The following is a 16,134-nucleotide window of genomic DNA, read 5'->3' as shown; positions in this document are numbered from 1 at the left end:
AAAAACAATTCTAGAATTTATTGCATATGGTACCATCAGTGGTTGCTATTTTTAGAGATTTCTTTGGGAGATTATCCATTGAAACATAACACTTCAGAGCAAAGTCATCTTCAAGAGTTGACTTCTGAAGACAATAAAGAGTACAACAGTCCAATATTTTATAGGTGTTGTTTGACAGGTTATGAGTAGCTGCAAGCCATTTCTACACATTTTTTTCCAAAAGGCTTAGATGATGAAGATGAATCACTACTTTCAACACTACCCTACTAACATAAAGTTCTAACAACTTTCAAAATGGACTTAGAATTTGGACCAACAAGTTGGTTCAGGATATGTTTTATTTCTTTGGTGGTTCTCTTATCCATCTCAGTACTTTGGTGAATTTGAAATTGATCATATACTGCACCAGGAGCTCAGAAATGGATATACTCCTGTTTAGAGTCCCTTATTAAGCCATACTTCCTCATATCTAAAAGTAATTTATCTAACATTTCAGGAAATTTAATTTTACGGTTAAGATAAATAGCTTGGAAATCTAAGTCTAAATAATCTAAAATTGTTCAGAAATATGCACATGGATTAGAAATATATTTACATGCTGAAATGGCATTTTCCCATAAGTCATTAATAGAGAATGGAACCTAAAGATCAAACATCATTTTGAAGGCTTAACTTTGATTTCTGTTTTCTCTTGAGGAAAATATATTTTCTATTATTTCTGGTAATCTATAATTAACTGTACCAACCTTACAATATTAATCAATTCATGTTGTGCCTGGATGTTTATATAAAGTTTGCAACCCAAAAAATCAATTAGCTTTAGCATTCCATCAGAAAGTTAACAGGTTTCAGGTCACTGTGAAAAATGCCATGTTGATAAATTATGTGAAGGGCCCCAACATATTTTTTCAGTTTCTCTAGTATTCCTGTGATGCTGGATTTTTTTTTTAAGCCAACGATTAAGATCAATATTTCCACACTCCTCTGCCATATAGATGTAGTGGTCTCTGATTTTATAATCCTAAAGTTAGGTACATTATTGCTGTGTTGTTATAATTTATTAAAATAAGTCATAACTCCCATAACTCTCAGTTGTTTGGTCACCTGATTCTTCTAGGTTCACATATTTTATAGAGTGTATCTGCTTCTTTTCACTAAACACCTGAAATACCTTACTTGAATTTTTTGTCCTACCTGCTTTAAAGTTGAATTGTTTTTATGTTATCTGAAATGTATTTTTTATTAAGATGTTGAAATCATAAGTAAAGTTTATCAATCTATTAATTCAGTTGTTTCATTTTTGATTTAAGTATTCATATACTTGTTTTTCTTCAAGTTAATTCCTTCTTTTATATCAGAGATTCCTTTATCTGTGCTGACTTTATCAGTTCCTATTTTCAACCACTGTTAATTTGGACTTTTTTTTACTGCATTTCTTTCCCATTAATTGACATTTACCATTCCTCTCTCTTTATCAGATGATTTTACTTTTATTACAAGTTAACAATTGCTTCTCTCACTGAAAGGCATTGTTTATACTGCCTCATGCTCTTTAATTCTCTCTTACAACATTTCTGTATAGAAAACTATATTGAGAATACTTTAAAAGTCTCCCCATTTCCCCTTTCACACAATGAGACCTATGGAACAACTTGAACTTCCTTTTTCTCATGCTTCATGCCTATCTTGGATTTTGACTAAGATAGTATAGTTCTTACTAGGACTATCTTTCTGTGAGTCTTATGCTGCTCTCAAGCAATACCAGAAAGTATACATTCATCCATTTTGAGTTATTCTATAAATAAATAAATTTGTATATAATTATATAATATTATATATTACACACAAATGTATATAAAACAAAATAAATATAAATATAGAAACAATATATATCAATAATATACATTATATATTATGTATATTTATTTACACAGACACACATGTGTAAGTTGTATAAATATCAAGTTTATTTATACCAATGTTCATAAGTACTATTAATCTACTATTCCATCTTTTCTTCATTGCTATATTTTGAGGTCTTGTTTTGGTTAATGTTTGGTTTGGTGGTAGATTTTTTTTTTTAATTTTTATTTCCAAACATTTTTCTTAAGTGTGATAGTTGAGGAATACACTTTTGAATTCTGGCATCTCTTCAAACATCTTTGTGCATCTGAGATGCAAATGACATCATTAGTAAATTTGGAGTTCCTGGGCTGAAATCCTTTTCTTTCAGTAGTTCATAAGTGGTATTCTGCATTTAGCTGCTGATAATACAAAGATGCCAGTCAGATTTATTTTCCTCTGCTTGTAGCTTATCTTTACATATAGAGAATTATAAAATTATTTCTCTATTGTTACAGATGATATGTTTTATCAAGATAGGTGTTCTTTCTCACCAGTACAGCCTGGAACTCAATGACATCTCTCAATATGAAGACACATGCTTCATTCAACTCAGAGAATTGCCTTCAATCAAGTGTTCTGTTATACCTGATCCTCCATCTGTCCATTTTCCTCCCTTTGAAACTCCTATTCTTTTCTTGCTAATTTTCCTGAACTTGTTAACTCACCAATTTCAGTCTCAATTTCTTCTCATTTCATCTATTTTCTGAGTGTGTCTTCCTAAGTGCTTAAAACAAATCAGGTGTCCATATGTCTCCTCCAGCAGGTCTTTCTCTCTTGCCATGTGTTTCAAACTTTCCATCTTATGTTTCTCTCTGTGGTTCCTGAGGTCTATCAAGTAAGCGGCAATTTTACTCTGCCAGTAAATTGAGACTTAGATTGAATATTTGAATGTCTCCCATGAACAGAATTCTCAGGGTTTCTGAGGTAAATGGGACTCCTTGTCTGGGGAGCTGTGGATTAAGGGCAGACTGTCACCACTCTCCTGAGGTAAATGGAAGAGTCCTTTCTGCTCTTTGGTATTTGTCTACTTCCAACCTTCCCAGTAGTGAAGAATCAGCTCACTTGTTGTTTGCAACCTGGGCTCACTGAGGTCAGGGATTTCCGGGCCACATCTTAGAAGAAAATTCTACTTTCAACCTTCACCTGGAATACGCTTCCACCTGGGCTCTACAGATCTCTGGACACCAAGCACTTTAAAGAGTAAGTCATACAGCATCAGATTTTCATTTGGAGAGATAAGGAGAGGAAAACTGTGGATGATGAATTTGAGTGGGCAAACTTGAAAACAGGGATAATATTTTGACATATTGAGTAAATCCAGGTGATATATGATATGAAATGAATATAGAAATTGACTATATGATAGAGAAAATGTAAAGAATTTTTAATCCTTTAAGAGATATAACAAAAGCCATGACCATTGATTAAGTATAGAGGGCAAGAAAGCAAGAGCCACCTGAGCTAAAACTCAAGATTCTGGTTTGAGGTAAGGTGACAAGATAAATTTTTTGCCTTTTAATGAGAAAGGAGAAGTGTATTATTTGGACCAAATTGGTACCAGAATATACTGCTGGGTCTATAAAATCTCCTACCCAGATTGGGATTTCCAGATATTCATTGGTTCTCTATCATGAACTCAATAAAACTTGATAAAATGGAATTTTGAAGATTTTTAAAAGATCAAGATCATAAAGATTATTGATAACATTGTTCCACAGGTACTTTAACACTATTTTGAAAAAGAATCTCTGTTCACTCTGAATTCATTCAGTCATTAAGTATTCTCTATCTTTATATCATTAACAGGAATGGTGAGAAGCAGTTTAGAATCAAAGATGAATAAAACAGTCTCTTTCCTGAAGAAGTTCTGTTATACCGATAAACTCTTATTTCTCAGAACTCTTATGGCTCAGTATCAGAGAAATTCATAGATTGTCATGAGAAGAGAGGACCTGGAGGTAGTGTTGGTGAGAGAAGTCGTACCTAATCTGATTTTTAAAGGATGAAGAGAAGTTAAATAGGGAAAGCTCAAGGACATTTTAGAAAGAAAATGACACAAAAGCGGATGACTGTGGCAAAAAACAGCATAGTATAGGCGGAGCAATACAAGCAATTTTGTGCAGCTAGTTAATAAATGTGAAACTGGGATTAAAAAAGAAAGAATTTGAATGGCGCAGTAAGTGCCAGGTCATGAAATAGTTTGTTAGGAAGTTTAAGAATTAACCTATACATAATGAGAAGCTAGGAAATATTTACAGAATTTTTTTTTTTTATGACAGCAACATGGTCAGATTTTTTTTTTTTAGACGGATCACTTTCTCGGCTGTAATGTAAATGGATCCAAGGGGGATAAGACTGGAAACAACAGAGATTTTGGAAGTTACTGCATTGGTTTAAGACAGAGATAGTCATGTTGGAATTATGTCATTTGAATAGGAATAAAGTCAATTTAAGTTTTAGACAGATAACTTGATTTTATGTTCTAGTTAAATTGAGTATAAAAGTAAAGATTCCCAGATGACAGGTGGTCAAGCACATGTAAGGCTATAAGGAGACAGCTGGGTTGGAAATAAGATTTTGAGTCATCAGCTCACAGGTGTTAGAGGAAGGCATGAGAATGGAGAGAATTTCTCAGGAAAATCATGCCAAGTGAAGTGGTATTAATCTGAACTAGGAATTATGGTGGTAAGCAAGCTTAAAGGGTAGACAAAGAAAGTGGTCATCAGGAAAAATTAGTTTTTTTAAAGATAAAGAGATATCTAATAACATTGGCACCTGAAGACATCAGTACTGTTTACTAATATCCAGTCCTCTCTTCCCTTGGGCACATGGGAGGATTGTACTCCTCATTCCCTGTGAGTTAGGCATGGTCAACAGATTCATTCGATCAATGAAATGTGAATAATAGAGACATATTACTTCCAAGAGAAAGCCAGTAATTGCCCAACTCCCCGCGCCCTCTGACTTTGGTATGCTTATCACAGAAGCATTTGTTGAGATGAAGCCTCAAAAAGCCTGGATTATTGTCTATTCTTCATAGCTGAGTGAATGTTGTTTCAACAGAATTTTAAATACTAAATCTAATCTTAGCCCATGAAAAGAGCTGTTAGTATTCATTAGGAAATCCATTGTGATCTTAGCAGGACATTTTTGGTGACCTAGTGAGATAAGTCAAACTTCAGTGCATCTAGGAGTTTAACGGACGTGATATGGTGGACATAATATGCGTCTCTTGCTACTATATGAACAGTGGGAGAGAGGAGAGAAACTGGAGAGTATATCCAGGGAACTGTAGAGTCAAGACAGGGTCCAATTCGGCAGGGGTGAATCAAAGAGAGAGACTTCAGGAATGTTCGTGCTGAGGGAAGGGAACCAGTTACAATAGGAATGAACACAAAAGAAAAGGAGTGATCAGTGAAGCTATTTTCTATAATGCCAGGAGATATTGCAATAAAGGACACACAGGGAGGAGGATTTAGGATGAGCTACAGTCACACAAAGAGAGGGCTATAAACAGGAAGAGATAACCCTCAATATCCTAGACAGGAAGTTAGGAGGGATAGAGAGGAAGGAATTAAGGAAAGAACCAGGGTTTAGTTAAGGTAAAATAACAAATCATGAGAGTGACAGCCTTCTGTGTTAAATGAGATATTGGGTGGTTTGTTAATAATGAAATTATGTTTTCAGAGGTTACAGTGCAAATTTTGGAGGTGGGGCAATAAGAAAAAAGACAGCAGTATAGACGTTTACATCAGAGAATATTTAGAGGAAAACTGGGAAAAAAGGATTTATCCATCAACAAATTGATAATTGAGATCTTTGTCATGTCTTTTAACTTTGTCTAAAGTCTTTTAGTAACAAAACTACTCAGTATGCTAAGCAATATCTGCCCTGGTGTTAGTGGCTCTGCCATATGTTTTAAATAATATCGTTTAAAAGATGTTGAACAGTGTGCGTCTTCTAAAATCTTGTAATACTAAAATCAGTCGATTGTAGAATGACCTAAAGCAATAATTCCATTAAATATGTTCATGAGCAGTATTTTAGAATCATTTTCTTTGCCTAGTATCATGATTTATATCTTAACTAATTGGAATCTTTTTTTTTTAATTGCTCTATGACAAATATCACAAACTAAGTGGTTTAAAACAACACAAATATGTTATCTCCCAGTTTCAACTGTTGAAGAGCCTGGCACTATCTAGCCGACTTCTTTGCTCATGTTGGCTGGGGCTGCTATCTCATCTGAAGCTTAAATTCCCCTTCCCAGCTCATTCAAGCTGTAATTAGAACTTAGATTCTTTGGATTATAGGACTGAGGTTCCAACTTTCTTACTGGCTGTTAGTCAGAGCCCATTCTTAGCATTGAGAGGCTGTTTGTGGTTTCCTGTGTTCATCATAATATGGTGGTTGCTCCTTTAAGGCTTTGAAACTTACTTCTTCTCACTGTGATTTAAAGAGCTCATATAGACAGGCCCATCCACATAATTTCCTTTTGATTCACTCAAGGTCAGCTGATTAGTAAACTTACCTCTATTTACATTTGTAAAGTCTCCTTTGTCACCTAATATAATCATGAGAGTGATAATCCACCAAATTCACAGGTTCTGAACACACTCAAGATGAGGAAATTACACAAGACATTTACACCAATGTGAAAATCTTTAGGGCCATCTTAGAATTACAATTATGCCAGCAATCTTGACAATCAGAACACTTAAATAGTACATGGGCTTCCCTGGTGGCACAGTGGTTGAGAGCCTGCCTGCCGATGCAGGGATCACGGGTTCATGCCCCGGTCGGGTAAGATGGTCAGATCCCCGGAGCGGCTGGGCCCGTGAGCCATGGCCGCTTAGCCTGCGCGTCCGGAGCATGCACGTCCGGAGCCTGTGCTCCGCAACGGGAGAGGCCACAACGGTGAGAGGCCCAAGTACCACACACACACACACACACACACACACAAAATAGTATAAAAATTGATGTAGAAAGAGGAGCATGAGAGAACAAAGTCATGCATGGGAGAGGAAATGCAAGAGATATTTTTACATAAAGAAGATGAATGATTCTATGAGCTTCTAAAACTGACCCAAAAGGATTTTTTAATCTCCTATAGCCATGGAGATATAAAGAAAAAACACAAATTTTTGACTTTTCAAGTAAAAGATTACAATGCAAATGAAATTCATAACCTCTCTGGAGCTCTTAAGTGAAAGTGAGAATGATGATTAGAAAAAATAGGAATGATGGAATTTGTAGGAATTCTGATAGATTATGATTATTTACACCACCACCTCCAATCTTCTTTAACTTTGCTTTTAAAAAGAAAAAAATCTCTTGCTCTAATGGAGATTGTTAGCATTCCTTTGCTTTAACTCTCTTTAATAACCTCATTTGAAGCAGATGCATTTCAAGGGGATGCTGATTGATTTTAAGATCCACAAATACAATCTCTCAGATCTTCCTGAGCCATACCCTCAGAAGAATTAAGATGAATTATGACTTGAGAGGAGATGGACAAAAATCTGGCAAATCATTTCGTTTTTATTCTACTATTTATAACAACCAAAACCTGGGGCTTCATGTAATTCATGTACGAAAATATTATACATGTGTTACGTTAGGAAGGAAAAATCATAACATTATATGGAGTCAAACAATTAGTATGGATTGCAGCTTGAGCAGTGATAGGTATCTCTAATTACTTGGTAGATAACTGAAATCTGGACTCAATATTGGCTTATGTTAAATAAAGTTGAGATATTGGAACTTAACTAGAACATAATGCAGGAAGAAATGACAGTACTTAGCGAGAGAAGCTATCTGTAGAGAATTCTTCATAGGTTATTTACTCACCCTAACTAATCATGCTCCCAAGAGGGCTCTTCAGTTGCTTTCCCTTCTCCCTGGTCTTCCTTCATTTTCTCTGGCTCTTGGGCTAAGGGTAGTGTACATATGTTCAACTCCATAACAAAGGGCTCTGGTTTCTGTAGGATGTCTTCATCACTGAGCTCAGAGGTAACAAGGAGCAGTATGATATTCAGTCTGTCCTCCTGTGGTTCCAGCTTTCTACTATCTTCTCTTCCTGCCTGTAGACTTCAGCCTCCAGCATTAGAAACAAAAACATCCTTGCAAAGGCTATTTAGTCAAAAACCCTACTTCCATAAGTCATTTTCTATAATAACTATCTCACTGTTTCAGCTCCTCTGATTGAACCCTGACTGACACAAAAAGAAATCTAGTAATTTTTAAAATAAGTATAGTAGAAAAAGCAAGAAATACAAACAAATCTAAGTGGAATGAAGACACTTGAGGTGAGGCACCAAGTTGGAGAATCAAGGGCTTCTTACCTAATTCCCAAATTAGAACCAATAGGTAGACTCTACAGATCCTGGAGTAAAGGAGAAACTGGGTTTCCTTAAAGGTGTATCCTCGTGACAAAAATGCAAATATGTAATGGAGATAGTCTTCCTGGTTTTCCGCTGGGGTCCTGTGAACATTTTTAGGGTAACTTGCTTTGGACAAAGAGAAGTATTGAGAACTTTTAAGTGTTACTCAGTGCACAGCTGTGAACTGACATGAAGTTTTGATCATCCAAAAGACCACTGCACATTTTTACTCAGAATGGGGGCTCATAGAGGTCAGTTGAGAAATTATATGTTGGCCTGAATCCATCTTTTAGTGGGCTTGGTAAATTTGCAAAAACATTCTGTAGTTATCTTCCCAAATTCCAGGTACATAGTTAACATATCTCCATAGTTGACAGAATTCCTACGTTGGTTTCCTGGCCCATGGAGTAAAGGCTGTTATGGTACAAAGGAAAAGTGGAGGTCTCTGATCTCATTATATCCAAAAAGAAAAAAAAAAAAAAGAATATTATCCATGATGCAATCTCAAAGAATGATGCCAACATCAAAGACTTGAAAGATGTAAGAATAGTGAGTTCTAACTTATCTCCATTGAAAATGCCACTTTGGCTATGAAGAAATACCAGTGATGTAGAATGAACGGGAATTATTGGAAACAATTAGAAATTGCCTCCATTGCAACTGTCGTTTCAGATGCGATCTGCATACTGTAACAAATACCACAAAGGTCAGTAAGCGTGGCAAAAAACTATTAATATGGTAAATGCTTGCATCTATGTTTTAATTAGGAAGGACCACCAGAGAGTTTGCTTTCATAAAGCACTGAGGACAGCACATCTTCACAGTATTACCTCAGGAATTTGTCAGCTCTGTCCTATGTCACAGCGTAGTACACAGGAAACTTGTTTTACCATCCCTTTGAACATAATAATATCTTACCAGACTGATATCATGGAAATTAGATTATAGTGGTTAAGACATAACAAGTAACCTTTAGAACTATTTGTAAGAGGTACTTGCCAATAGTGGAAGATAATTTTCCATGAAAATTCAGAAAGGATGAATGTTATGCATGAAGTCACTAAGGACTTCCCTTAAATAGGGCCTGTGTAGCTGAGTAACTAATCTCCAGTTGCTAAATGCTAAATTCCTAATAGGATGTCATTTCCCAAGAGGACCACCCTGATTCCTGATGGTAGTTGAATTATATTTAATCTCTTCCTTCCATCACATAGGGGAGAAGGGTAAGGAAAATAAATAATTCATTAAAACGGTGACTCGGGTTATAGATGTTTTTGTCTGCCCCAAATTCTTTCAGCATCACCCTTATTGGCTTATTAAATACTTTATTTAACATTGTGATATTCATACAACACAGTTCCTGAACAAAGAAATCATTTTTCAACCAATGAAACAAGAAAACTTGCTTACTATCACGAAGTTCGTTGGTTTCGCCATATAACCCCATTCTTAGAAGCAGCAGGATTAATATTGATACAAATTGAGATGGTCCCTGAGGACTTAGTTATTTTGCTGATTGGATGACAATAACTTGTCATGCTACAATGACTATTATAGTTGGAAAAGTGCACCATATATTGGAATAAATGTAAAAGTTTTGGATTCTATTCTTGGCTCTACCTTTAATTAATTGGATAGATTGAGACAAATCAGTATGCTTTCATAATTTTTTAATTAATTAATTAATTTAATTTATTTATTATTTTTGGCTGTGTTGGGTCTTTGTTGCTGTGTGCGGGCTTTCTCTAGTTGTGGCAGGCGGGAGCTAGGCTTCTCCTTGCAGTGGCTTCTCTTGCTGCAGAGCACGGGCTCTAGGCATGTGGGCTTCAGCAGTTGTGGCGGGTGGGCTTCCGTAGTTGTGGCTCGTGGGCTCTAGAGCACAGGCTCAGTAGTTGTGGCGCATGGCTTATAGTTGCTCCGAGGCATGTGGGATCTTCCCGGACCAGGGTTCAAACTGGTGTCCCCTGCATTGGCAGGTGGATTCTTAACCACTGTGCCACCAGGGAAGCCCATCATATTTTTAAAAAGAAGAAAGATTGTTTCTAAGAATGACAGAAGTATCCAAGGTGTTTGAGAAAGATCCAATGGTTAAAAGTTTACAATGAATATTTTAAAGTATATTTAGTTTTAAATGTAATGTCCCTTTAAAAATATCTGAGAAACTTCTTTTGGATGTTAGGTGGTTATCAGTGGCTATCAGATGCCTATAACTGAGATTTGATCTGTCAGTTTATCATATGAACAGTGTTTGATATGCTGAACTTTTGACCATTACATCCTTTTAGTGTGTTTTTGTTTTTATTTAAATATATTTTTGTTTGTAATTGTTGAAGTAGAAATTCTTAATGGTTTAGGACAAATTTCATGCTTTGCCAAAGTTTTGAATATTATTTTGAATTCACTAAACTTTAAAAGAATTTTATGACTGAAAAAAATGATTAATATATAGTAAGATCCACGGTTCTAGTGACTAAAGAGAACTGAACTCTTCTTTCATTTACAGTTAAGATCTCAGAGTAATCTTCTTTTTTTGGCATGCAGGTGAAAGTCAGAGTTGAGTAATTATGATGGCAAAAGGAACAGCTGTTAAACATTCCAAAGTGAGCATTATAAACCTAATATAATATCAAGCTTTGTAAGTTAATGTTGGTATAGGATTTTTATATTCTTAGGAAAAACTAGTAAAAAAAAAAAGTACAAAATATGAGAGAAATGTATTTATTTTAAACATCTTTATTAGAGTATAATTGCTTTACAATGGTATGTCAGTTTCTGCTTTATAGCAAAGTGAATCAGTTATACATATACATATGTGAATCAGTTATACATATACATATCTCTTCCTTCTTGCATCTCCCTCCCTCCCACACTCCCTATCCCACCCCTCTGGGTGATCACAAAGCACCGAGCTGATCTCTCTGTGCTATACAGTCGCTTCCCACTAGCTATTTATTTTACGTTTGGTAGTGTATATATGTCCATGCCACTTTCTCACTTTTTCCCAGCTTACCCGTCCCCCTCCCCATATCCTCAAGTCCATTCTCTACTAGGTCTGCATCTTTATTCCCATCTTATTCCTATGTTCTTTGAACCATTTTTTTCTTTTTTTTAGATTCCATATATATGTGTTAGCACACGGTATTTGTTTTTCTCTTTCTGACTTACTTCACTCTATGAGTCTCTAGGTCCATCCACCTCACTACCAATAACTCAATTTCATTTTTTTTATGGCTGAGTAATATTCCATTGTATATATGTGCCACATCTTCTTTATCCATTCATCTGTTGATGGACACTTATGTTGCTTCCATGTCCTGGCTATTGTAAATAGAACTGCATTGAACATTTTGGTACATGACACTTTTTTTTTTTTTTGCAGTACACGGGCCTCTCACTGTTGTGGCCTCTCCCATTGCAGAGCACAGGCTCTGGATGCGCAGGCTCAGCGGCCATGGCTCACGGACCTAGCCGTTCCGTGGCATGTGGGATCTTCCCAGACCGGGGCATGAACCCATGTCCCCTGCATTGGTAGGCAGACCTTCAACCACTGCACCACGAGGGAAACCCCCATGACTCTTTTTGAATTATGGTTTTCTCAGGGTATATGCCCAGTAGTGGGATTGCTGGGTCATATGGTAGTTCTATTTGTAGTTTTCTAAGGAACCTCCATACTGTTCTCTTCGGGGTCTTTTGTGTTTCCATACAAATTGTGAAATTTTTTGTTCTAGATCTGTGAAAAATGCCAGTGGTCATTTGATAGGGATTGCATTGAATCTGTAGATTGCTTTGGGTAGTAGAGTCATTTTCACAATGTTGATTCTTCCAATCCAAGAACATGGTATATCTCTCCATCTATTTGTGTCATCTTAATTACATTCATCAGTGTCTTATAATTTTCTGCATACAGGCCTTTTGTCTCCTTTGGTAGGTTTATTCCTAGATATTTTATTCTTTTTGTTGCAATGGTAAATGGGAGTGTTTTCTTAATTTCACTTTCAGAATTTTCATCATTAGTGTATAGGAATGCCAGAGACTTCTGTGCATTAATTTTGTATCCTGCTACTTTACCTAATTCATTGATTAGCTCCAGTAGTTTTCTGGTAGCATCTTTAGGATTCTCTATGTATAGTTTCATGTCATGTACAAACAGTGACAGCTTTACTTTTTCTTTTCCAATTTGGATTCCTTTTATTTCTTTTCTTCTCTGATTGCTGTGGCTAAAACTTCCAAAACTATGTTGAATAATACTGGTAGGAGTGGACAACTTTGTCTTGTTTCTGATCTTAGTGGAAATGGTTTCAGCTTTTCACCATTGAGGATGATGTTGGCTGTGGGTTTGTCTTATATGGTCTTTAATATGTTGAGGAAAGTTCCTTCTATGCCTACTTTCTGGAGGGTTTTTATCATAAATGGGTGTTGAATTTTGTCAAAAGCTTTCTGTGCATCTATTGAGATTATCATACGGTTTTTCTCCTTCAAGTTTTTAATATGGTGTATCACGTCGATTGATTTGTGTATAATGAAAAACTCTTGCATTCCTAGGATAAACTCCACTTGATCATAGTGTACGATCCTTTAAATGTGCTGTTGGACTCTGTTTGCTAGTATTTTGTTGAGGATTTTTGCACCTATTTCCTCAGTGATATTGGCCTGTAGTTTTCTTTCTTTGTGACATCTTTGTCTGGTTTTGGTATCAGAGTGATGGTGGCCTCGTAGAATGAGTTTGGGAGTGTTCCTCCCTCTTCTATATTTTGGAAGAGTTAGAGAAGTATAGGTGTTAGCTCTTCTCTAACTGTTTGATAGAATTCACCTGTGAAGTCATCTGATCCTGGGCTTTTGTTTGTTGGAAGATTTTTAATCACAGTTTCAATTTCAGTGCTTCTGATTGGTCTGTTCATATTTTCTATTTCTTCCTGATTCAGTCTCAGAAGGTAGTGCTTTTCTAAGAATGTGTCCATTTCTTCCAGGTTGTCCATTTTATTGGTATAAAGTTGCTGGTAGTAATCTCTCATGATCCTTTGTATTTCTGCAGTGTCAGTTGTTACGTCTCCTTTTTCATTTCTAATTCTGTTGATTTAAGTCTTCTCCCTTTGTTTCTTGATGAGTCTGGCTAATGGTTTATCAATTTTGTTTCTCTTCTCAAAGAACAAGCTTTTAGTTTTATTGATCTTTGCTATTGTTTCCTTCATTTCATTTTCATTTATTTCTGATCTGATCTTTATGATTCCTTTCCTTCTGCTAACTTTGGGAGGTTTTTCTGTTCTTCTTTCTCTAATTGCTTTAGGTGTAAGGTTATGTTGTTTATTTGAAATGTTTCTTGTTTCTTAATGTAGACTTGTATAGCTATAAACTTCCCTCTTAGAACTGCTTTTGCTGCATCCCATAGGTTTTAGGTTGTTGTGTTTTCATCGTCATTTTTTCTAGGTGTTCTTTGATTTCCTCTTTGATTTCTGCAATGATCTCTTGGTTATTAAGTAGTTTGTTGTTTATTCTCCATGTGTTTGTATTTCTTACAGTTTTTTCCTGTAATTGATATCTAGTCTCATAGTGTTGTGGTCAGAAAAGATACTTGATAAGATTTCAATTTTCTTAAATTTACCAAGGATTGATTTGTGACCCAAGATATTATCTATACTGGAGAATGTTCCATGAGCACTGGAGAAGAACGTGTTTTATGTTGTTTTTGGATGGAATGTCCTATAAGTGTCAATTTAGTCCATCTTGTTTAATGTATCATTTAAAGCTTGTGTGTCCTTATTTATTTTCATTTTGGATGATCTGTCCATTGGTGAAAGTGGGGTGTTAAAGTCCCCTACTATGATTGTGTTACTGTTGATTTCCCCTTTTATGGCTGTTAGTATTTTCCTTATGTATTGAGGTGCTCCTATGTTGGGTGCATAAATATTTACAATGGTTATATCTTGTTTTTGGATTGATCCCTTCATCATTATTTCATGTCCTTCTTTGTCTCTTGTAATAGTCTTTGTTTTAAAGTCCATTTTGTCTCATATGAGAATTGCTACTCCAACTTTCTTTTGATTTCCATTTGCATGGAATATCTTTCTCCATCCCTTCACTTTCATTCTGTATGTGTCCCTAGGTCTGAAGTGGGTCTCTTGTAGATAGCATATATACGGGTCTTGCTTTTGTATCCATTCAGCCAGTCTATGTCTTTTGGTTGGTGCATTTAATCCATTTACAGAGAAATGTATTTTTAATGAAGTTGGAATATGGGTAACTATAAGACAATCAAACCAGTGGTATGATCATTCAAAATCATACATAACTGGGTTCTAATTATGACTGTCTTTGACAAGACTAAGTAAATGCTGATAAGTTCTCAAAAACAGATCAAATTATTAGTGTGGGTGAGACACTCATGTCTTTTATTTATGTTCTGCTCATAGATTAATCTCAATGGAATTGATATTTTTTAAGAATTGTTTCTCTGCCAAAATATTCTTCATTCAATGGCATTTTACTATTAGATCTAGAATACTAATATTTTAAAGTGTAGAATTAACATACAGAAATATTGTTTCCTCCCTCAAACAATTTAGATGCCTCTAAAGAGGCCTGAGGTAATTTAGGATTACAGTCTTCTAAAGAGAAATAATCCTGTATCTGCTTGATGAAAACTGTAGGTGGATCGTTTTCAAATTTCAGAAACAAACAATATATATGGTCATCAATGTCAACAGACTACTAGTAGGTAAAGCCTCATAAACATGTTGGTTTTACTCAAAAAATGAGTTTTTGAATCATGATAGAAATTTGCTATTTTTTTTTTTATCTGAAGAACTCGTCCTTGTGCTTTTCAGAATATAGTATGTAAAGCAATTCAAGGTTACCCTGTTGAAGTTTGGGTGGGAACGCTGTAGTCCATTCTACTAAGTCCAGTTCCCAAAAAGTTCTTAAACATATACAGTAAGCCCAAGGCTTAACAGTGCAGTATTAAGAGTTTAGAGATTTTTAAAACATTTGTACATGTAATAAGAAGTGTTAAAAATTGTATGAAGAGATAGATTTGCTCTCATGCCAGGACACACACACACACGCACACACACACACACACACACACACACACACACACACTGCTCAAGTCATTTCAGTTGCACAAGTGTCCTTAAGTCCTAGCGGGGAAAGAAAGAGCAGAATGGTGGCATGGTGACAGCAAAAAGGACAAATGTAACTGCAAGAAATCTTTCAAGAATCGTGACTTATGTACCATACATAGTAATCCCTTCCAGCATTTGAGAAAAGATGGAAGTATGTTTAAGATTTACATTTCAAACTTCTAGACCAGCTTATCTTATACTTTTTATTCCCATTTATAATCTCTTCCATCCATATGACTGGTAATATCACTTGTGAAAACATCCCATATATGTTCTTCTCAATGACTGATGCTTCTGATATAACTATTAAGAACTCTGAAGGGCCTGAGATTTTACTCTACTTGCAAACTGAAAGTTAGCATGGTAGAGCTTCAGAGATATTAGCAGGAGACCTAAAACTTCATGTCAGAAACAGAGAACTGTTTATTGCTCATGGCAATTAAAATAGCCAGAACATCAGCACTTGGCTTGATTTCTCAAGCCTTAATTTCCAAGAGCTGATGTTAAGAGAAGTGACACCTGCCTACACAGTGGGTTATATTATAGAGAACCTACATTTTAAAATACAAATCAGTAGGCATGCCTGTCTGTTGTTCCACAGAGAGATACTTTATCCCTCAAGGCTCTAAACAAACCTGCTTCTGCTTCGATGTGGGTGGGGGGAGCTGCTGGGGGGTATGCTATCTCTGTTATCCAAGGCTGTTTGCTATTCAGAGATCCTCGAA

At 35.7% G+C, this 16,134-nt stretch overlaps 1 pseudogene; it reads right to left on the bottom strand.

Annotated features, from left to right (window-relative positions):
- Positions 1-550: 550 nt before the first annotated feature.
- LOC112390924 (dual specificity protein kinase TTK-like) overlaps positions 551-16,134 on the bottom strand; it is a 151,271-nt pseudogene continuing 135,687 nt past the window's right edge.

Source organism: Neophocaena asiaeorientalis, unplaced genomic scaffold (genome assembly GCF_003031525.2).
Source record: "Neophocaena asiaeorientalis asiaeorientalis breed wild unplaced genomic scaffold, Neophocaena_asiaeorientalis_V1.1 scaffold55, whole genome shotgun sequence".
NCBI classification, from domain to species: Eukaryota; Metazoa; Chordata; class Mammalia; order Artiodactyla; family Phocoenidae; genus Neophocaena; species Neophocaena asiaeorientalis.
This window is presented reverse-complemented; position numbering and strand designations above follow the sequence as displayed.